This window comes from Puma concolor, chromosome D4, assembly GCF_028749965.1.
Source record: "Puma concolor isolate L17-30 chromosome D4, mPumCon1.1.hap2, whole genome shotgun sequence".
NCBI classification, from domain to species: domain Eukaryota; kingdom Metazoa; phylum Chordata; class Mammalia; order Carnivora; family Felidae; genus Puma; species Puma concolor.
The window spans coordinates 73,201,958-73,209,313 of NC_141679.1; positions in this window are offsets into that span (position 1 = coordinate 73,201,958).

Below are 7,356 nucleotides of genomic sequence, written 5' to 3' on the forward strand. Positions count from 1 at the left end.
TTCGTAAAAAGAATTACTTCTTATCCAATAGTGAGTTCATGGAATCACAAAATGAAAAATAATCTCCTGGTCGATATGTGTCACTAGAATTAAAACAGAATATTAAACTAGCATTAAATTTGCAGCAGTGGGATTATTGCTGAGAAAATATTTAGCTTAAGAAAAATATTCTGCTTTTAAGAGAACATAGCCAACACACAACACCTTCTTAAAGAAATTTAGAGAGAGCTCTTTTTGTCCATATCTAGATTTTTATAACTTCATCAAAAACCTTTGACTTTTGGGATGCCTGGGTGGCTCAGTCGGTTAAGCATCCAACTTCAAGGTTTGTAGGTTTTGTCAGGCTCTGTGCTGACAGCTCAGAGCCTGGAGCCTGCTTTGGATTCTGTATCTCCCTCTCTCTCTCTGTGACCCTCTCCTGCTCACACTCTCTCTCTCTCAAAAATAAATAAAAACATTTAAAAAAAAAAACAAAACTTTTGACTTTTGGTTTCAAGATGGCATTGTAAGCCCTGAAAGTTCTCTCTCCCCCACTTTCCCAAACCCTAGTAAAGTGGTCAAAGATACACACACACACACACACACACACACAATTAAATATGCAACAATGCTTTCAAACAAGAAAGGTTGACATCAACAAACCAGATAGCTTTGAGGAATGTATTGGGTTACATTTGCCACATGATCTCCACAAAAATATCCACCAAAAGAGATAGGAGGTAGGGTGAAAAAAATAAAAATACATACCATTTTTAAAAAAATGTAATTATAGGTACACTTCAAGTTATTATTTGTACATACTAATATAATGTGCAGATTTTATAATGTTTTAAGATTCAATTGAGAATGACTATGTAGAAATTGTTGAAAAAGATGGAGAGTACACTTCTTACCAAATCAAAGCATTTTATTCTCCTCATCTGTGTACATGCTGCATACAGGCTGCTCACCACCATCAGCTCCTTCTTTAGGCTTCAGGCTTCCCAAATCCCAGCTACCTGGCTCTCCAAAACACTGTCAATTTCCACACTTAAAAAAAAAAAAAAACGTTTTATTTTTTAAAGATTTTATTTTTAAGTAATCTCTACATCCAACGTGGGGCTCTAACAACCCCAAGATGGGCAGTCACATGCTCTACTGACTGAGCCAGCCAGGCACCCCAAAAAATCATTTTAAACTTCATTTTTTAAAAAGACTTTTATAGTAATTTACTCATCAGAGGGCCCTTGTATAGTTAGACAAAATGCTTGAATCGCAGCTAAAATATGGAGACTACTGACCAATATCTGAAGTGTTTTCAAGGGACCTCAAACAGGCATACAAGATGAAGAGAGCTTCTTAAAGGGACTCCTTCCAGGACAAAATTACTCTACTCTTTGGAAGCACAGGAAAGAAGTTTCTGATAGTTCTAGAATTGCTAATTTGATCCTGTCTCCGTCACCGAAGTTAAGAAATTTTGAAGTCTATCTTTAATGTATCTTGCTGTACAATTGAGACATTCAATGACAACTTGTACACCATGTTCAAAGCATCATTATCCACAATAGCTAAAGGGTTGAGACAACCCAAATATCCATGGAGAAACAAAATGTCGTATATTCATACAATGGAATATCGCTCAGTCTTAAAAAGGAAGAAAACTCTGACATGTGCCTCAATATCAATGAATCTTGATGACACAATGCTAAGTGAAACAGGCTACTTTTATAGGGATGAATATTGTATGATTTCATTCATATGAGGTACTTAGAGTAGCCAAATTTCTAGAGACCAAAAGTAAAAGGGTAGTTGCCCGGGGTTGAGGGTAGAGGGGAACAGGGAATTTGTGTTTAATGGGTAGAGAGTTTCGGTTTTACAAGATGAAAACAGTTCTGTGGCTGATGGTGGATATGGGTGCACAGCAATGTGAATGTACTTAATGCCACTGAACTGTACATTTCAAAATGATTAAAATCTTTTTTTTTTTTAACTCAGTGGCAAAAAAAAAATTAGATGCCAGTTTTTCTTTTTATTTTACCAGACAAGAGCTAACATGTAGGCCTTTCCAAATCAGTTTTGGATCCTGGTAACTCTATGTGGGATTAGAATTATAGGAAAGCTCCCTGGAAAAGCCCCATCCTCCCATAGACATAAGTGGATGGGATCCCAAGAGACTCCTGAGTGGACTCCCTCCCTGGAAACAGCCAGGGTGTGAGAAGGAGGAAGACAGGCAAATAGAAAGGGAACACTGGTCCACCATCTCTAGGGTTTTTCCTCAGGCTCCCCTTTGCTATGTCTGCTTCCAATGTAAAGTTTGGGGTTTGCCCAGTGGATGCTCCTCTGGGTACAAGGCCAGAAGGAGAAGGGGACAGGGAGGCTGGGTACCAAATATTCTGGAACTCTTCTGGAAAAATCCCTTGCTTGACCATCACACTACTGACCAGAAGGGATGTACTGCTTTTCCCACAGTTTGGCTTGGGAACACCACCAGCACGTTTGCAAATGTTAAGTGAAGTGCTTACAGGCTTGTTTTAGGAATGGCTTAAATATCCTATTGTAATGAGTTTGATATACTCTGGCACTGAACTTCTTGCTTAAAGTTTGCATTAACAGGAATGATTCTAATGTTTGAAGAAAAGAAAACCACATGCCCAAAAGGGTGTCCCGTGGGCCAGCTCCCCAAGTGGGAGCTTAATACCTAATCTAATTGCAGTTTCAACCTCCCCCCAAAATGTAGCCTCAATGGGTCAGTCAGGAATTTTCCCAGAAGAGCCAATGAATCTGTAGCATGAGCCCTCTCCACCTCCAAAGGAAGATGAGGTCATCTGCATGATAAGATCCCTTGCTCTTTCCCCTAAGGAAAAGTGACTTTGGGGTGCCTGGGTGGCTCAGCCAGTTGAACATCTGACTCTTGGTTTCCACTCAGGGCATGGTTTCTCCTTTCATGAGTTTGAGCCCCGCACTGGGCTCTGCAGCTGACAGTGTGAAGCCTGCTTGGGATTCTCTCTCTGCCCCTCCCCTTCTCATGCTCTCTCTCTCTCTCAAAATAAATAAATATAACATTAAAAAAAAAAAAAAGCAACCTTGCCTGAGACAATCCTGTCCTTTTACTAATAACTTTCTTGCCCCGCCCTCCTTCCCATAAAACCCTTCCATTTTGTGCAAGTCCTCAGAGTTCTTCTGGACTTGCTAGATGGGATGCTGCCCAATTCATGAATCACTTAATGAAGCCAATTAAATCTTCAAATTTACTTGCCTGAATTTTGTTTAACATTTTAAATTATGCTGATTGAAAATTGTGTTTGAAACAGATAAAAGTGGGGACACTTGGGTGGCTCAGTCTGGCTCTTGATTTCGGCTCAGGTCATGATCCCATGGTTCGTGGGTTGAAGCCCTGAGTTGGGCTCTACCCTGACAGCAAGGAGCCTGCTTGGGATTCTCTCTCTGCCCCTCGCCCCACAACGCACATGCACGCATGTGCTCTCTCTCTCTCTCAAAATAAACTTTAAAAGATAAATAAAAGAAGCAGATAAAAGTGAATCCCTCTATATCACCCCCACTGTACATCCACACACAGCTACCCTAGCTGACAAGACATCTGAGAACACCAGAAGGCCACCTTGACCTTGAAAGGAGCCACATTGACCTTCCCAGAACAGAGGTGTCATCTCAAGCAGATGTGTGGAGACTGATAACAGGGACCTGTCTCTGGAGAAATGCCCCTGCTGCTGGCTGTCTCTAAGTCAAGCAAAGGTAGACTTCTAGACTTCTCCTTCTTGGATGCTCGGGGACTCCCAGACCCCTTGTTGCCATGTGAGGAACAGCAGGATTATTCTGCCCTCTCTAACACGTCTCTCCCTCCCTCCAAACAGGCACACAAACCATACACTCAGCCTGGAGTTAGTTTGTGGAACTTGGGTAGCAAATACATTATTTGCTGCTGCACACGGGTGGGCTGGAACCAGGGCTATCAGATACACAGCCCACCCAAAACGCCAGTGTTCTTACAAAAGCAAAATAAGCATGGGTTGGGGGGCACCTAGTGGACCAGCAGGTTAAGCCTTTGACTCTGCTCAGGTCATGAGCTCACAGTTCATGAGTTGGAGCCCTGCATCAGGCTCTGTGCTGACTGTGTAGAGCCTGCTTGGGATTCTCTCTCTCCTCCCCCCCCACCTTTTTCTGCCCCACTCTCTATCTGTCAAAATAAATAAATAAACGTTTAAAAAACAAAACCTTGGAAGATTATCCATTCCAAATTGTACTAAAAAAAACAAAAAAACAAAACAAAAAAAAAACCATGGGGCGCCTGGGTGGCTCAGTCAGTTGAGCCTCCGACTTCAGCTCAGGTCATGATCTCCTGGCTCATTGCGGTCAGCCTGTCAGCACGAAGCCTGCTTCGGATCCTCTGTCCCCCTCTCTCTGCCCCTCCCCCTGCTTGCGCTCTCCCCCAAAATAAATAAATACTTAAAAACAAAACAAAACAAAACATGGGTGGGAAGAGATGGCTCAGGAAAGCAGGGAAGGCCTCTGGCAGAGCAATGCCCTTCCCTCTCACCTCCCACCCGCACTTGCTCTCCAATGGGACTCAGACGCCCCGTGATCCCACCAGCAGAAGCTGGAGGAGCAGATGTGGATTTGGGAACCAACTCCAGACCCTCTAACAGACTGAAGTTCACATTCCAGTATTTGTCCATCCTCCCCTTGACCTCGGTGAGACTGGGGCTCTGTCACCCAGTCTGTCACACACACACACATGTAGCAGGCCCCCACAGAGTCACCTGCTTCACTTGAGGAAGCCTCAGCTGTCGGTCTGTTTGTTCCACAAACCCGGAAAGGAAGCCTGCTGACAGCCCATTTCCGGACCCAGGATCAGCCCCAGGACCCTGCACAGCCACCCACAGCCCTAAGGAGAAGAAGGGCACGCCCAGCATCGACAAACACAATTGCGGAGGAAGCCCACGACAGATTTTGTGTGATAAAGAGCAGCTGACGGTGAAACCCAGATCACTGACCTTGGCAAATTGTTCAACCTTCAAAATATAAACACTTTATTCTCTGATTTTGCAATGCACTTAGCTACAAGTTTACTCGGTTTCTTTGCTTTTTTTTACGTCCTAGGTCTTCCTCTCTCTCCTCCCCCTCCTCTTCTTCAAACTTCTTCTGGTACATCTTTGAGCATGTCTTTCAGAAAGTTTTACTGGACGGTCAACTTTCTGAATGTTTGCACGTCCAACTGTGTCTTGATTTTGCTTTCAAAATTCGATTGTAGATTAACTGAGTATAGAATTCTGAAATCAAAATGATTAAAAGGTAGTTTAACGGGGTCTGGAATTTTCCCTTGAAATTTAGCCTTCTAGCTTTAGTGTTGCAGATGAGAACCCCAGGCTACTTTGGTGATCAGCTCCTTCTAGGTGATGTGTCTCCCTGACCACCCCCCCCCCCACCAAGAATTTTAGGGATTTTTCTCCTTCCCCTTGGAATTCAGAAATGTCATGCGGATGTAGTTTTTCATTATTCTTACCTAGTACTCATTGGACCTTTTTATTTTGTGATTTGAGCCTTTCTTTGGCAGAGACATTTTTTTTTCTTTTGATTCTTTGATTATTTCATTCTCTCAATTCTTTTCATGTATATCCTTTCTGGGATTTATGGTAGGCAATTTCTAAAAGTGTGCCTCTAGCCTCCATGGTCCATCTCTGCTTTGGCTTTATCCACTGAATGTGGGAGACCAGCCTATCTCACTAATTCTACCTGAGGCCACCCTGAGGTCACTCTGTTCACTAATTTGACCTTCATCCATACCCGTTCTGCTCTTCAGTCCATCTGTTGAAATTTTTTTTAAATAATTTTTTTTAAGTTCCATGCCCAGTGTGGGCTTGAACTCACAACCCTGAGATCAAGAGTCACATGCTCTACCGACTGAGCCAGCCAGGCGCCCCTGTCGAAATATTTTTTTATTCCAGCAATCATGCTTTTAATTTCCAAGAACTCTGTTTCTTTTTTATAAAAATGGTTTTTATCTCTGTAGATGTGATAGCATCTTGAATTCCCTTTAGTATACCAACTATCGTATTTTAAAGTTCTTTTCTGTCCTGATTAACTCTGTTTCATCAGGAGGTTGTTCACTGACTTGTAGTTCAATGACTTTTCTGCTGGTTTTCCTCAGTTGTTTCATGATTTTTCACTGTTCTTATTTTTTCCAAGGGAATCTTGTCTATTTAGAATTAGAGATTTGGATATACTTCCTCTGTCCTGGTGAGAATTTCTGCTTGCTTGTTTTTTGTTTTTTAAGAGTTTTATTTTTTTAAGTAGGCTCCACACCCAATGTGGGGCTTGAACTCATGACCCCAAGATCAAAAGTCATGTGTTCTACAGACTGAGCCTGCCAGGAGCCCCAGGAATCTGTGCTTTCTTAGGAGTAAGTGAAGATTTGGTTACAGTGGTCCTAGCTCCAGTGGTCTTGGGGGTGGAAGGGGGAAATGCTACTTTCTCTGGCTCTAGTGCCTTCTCTGGGAGCCTCTTGTATCATGACTCTTGATTCTCATCTATCTATATCTATATCTATATAATATAATATCATCTATATTTTTAATATATATTATAAAATTATTATAAATATATATAAAATATAATTTTTGTCAAATTGGTTTCCATACATCATCTTCTTAAAATTTGTTTTAACATTTATTTATGTTTGAGAGAGAGACAGACAGACAGACAGCGTGAGTGGGGGAGGGGCAGAGAGAGGGAGATGCAGAATCTGAAACAGGCTTCAGACTCTGAGCTGTTAGCACAGGGCCCGACATAGGGCTCGAGCCCACGAACCACGAGATCATGACCTGAGCCAAAGTCACACGCTTAACTGACTGAACCACCTAGCCGCCCCTCATGACTCTCCTCTTATTTGGTAAGCAATAAGCTTTACTCCAAATTTTCACTTGAGGAAAAAATTTTAAACTTGCCACTTCAAAGCACGGATGTTTACAGCTCATGAATTAGTTACCATCGTCATACCAGTTCCTTCTCCCGGTCCCTGCTGTCTCTGCACTTGGAGCTATTCTGGAGTTTTAAACAGAAAGTACACTTTTTTGGAGATCCTCTCTTTCTACCTTTATGGGGGTGTAGGTACATTGGCTCTTTCACATTTTTCTTAATCTGATCACATCTGCCTTATATCTGTCACAAATCATTTCTATATTGGTGGTCTGACAACTCCCTGCCTGGATTGCCAGTGCTTTCAAGTGATTCCTCTTTTTTCCCCCTCACCTAAAAAAATTGAGATACAATTTACACTCAGTGAAACACACAAATACTAAGTTTACATGCCTACTTCTGAAAGTCCCCCTGTAAATTACTTTTAGCACTCACGTGTCTGTC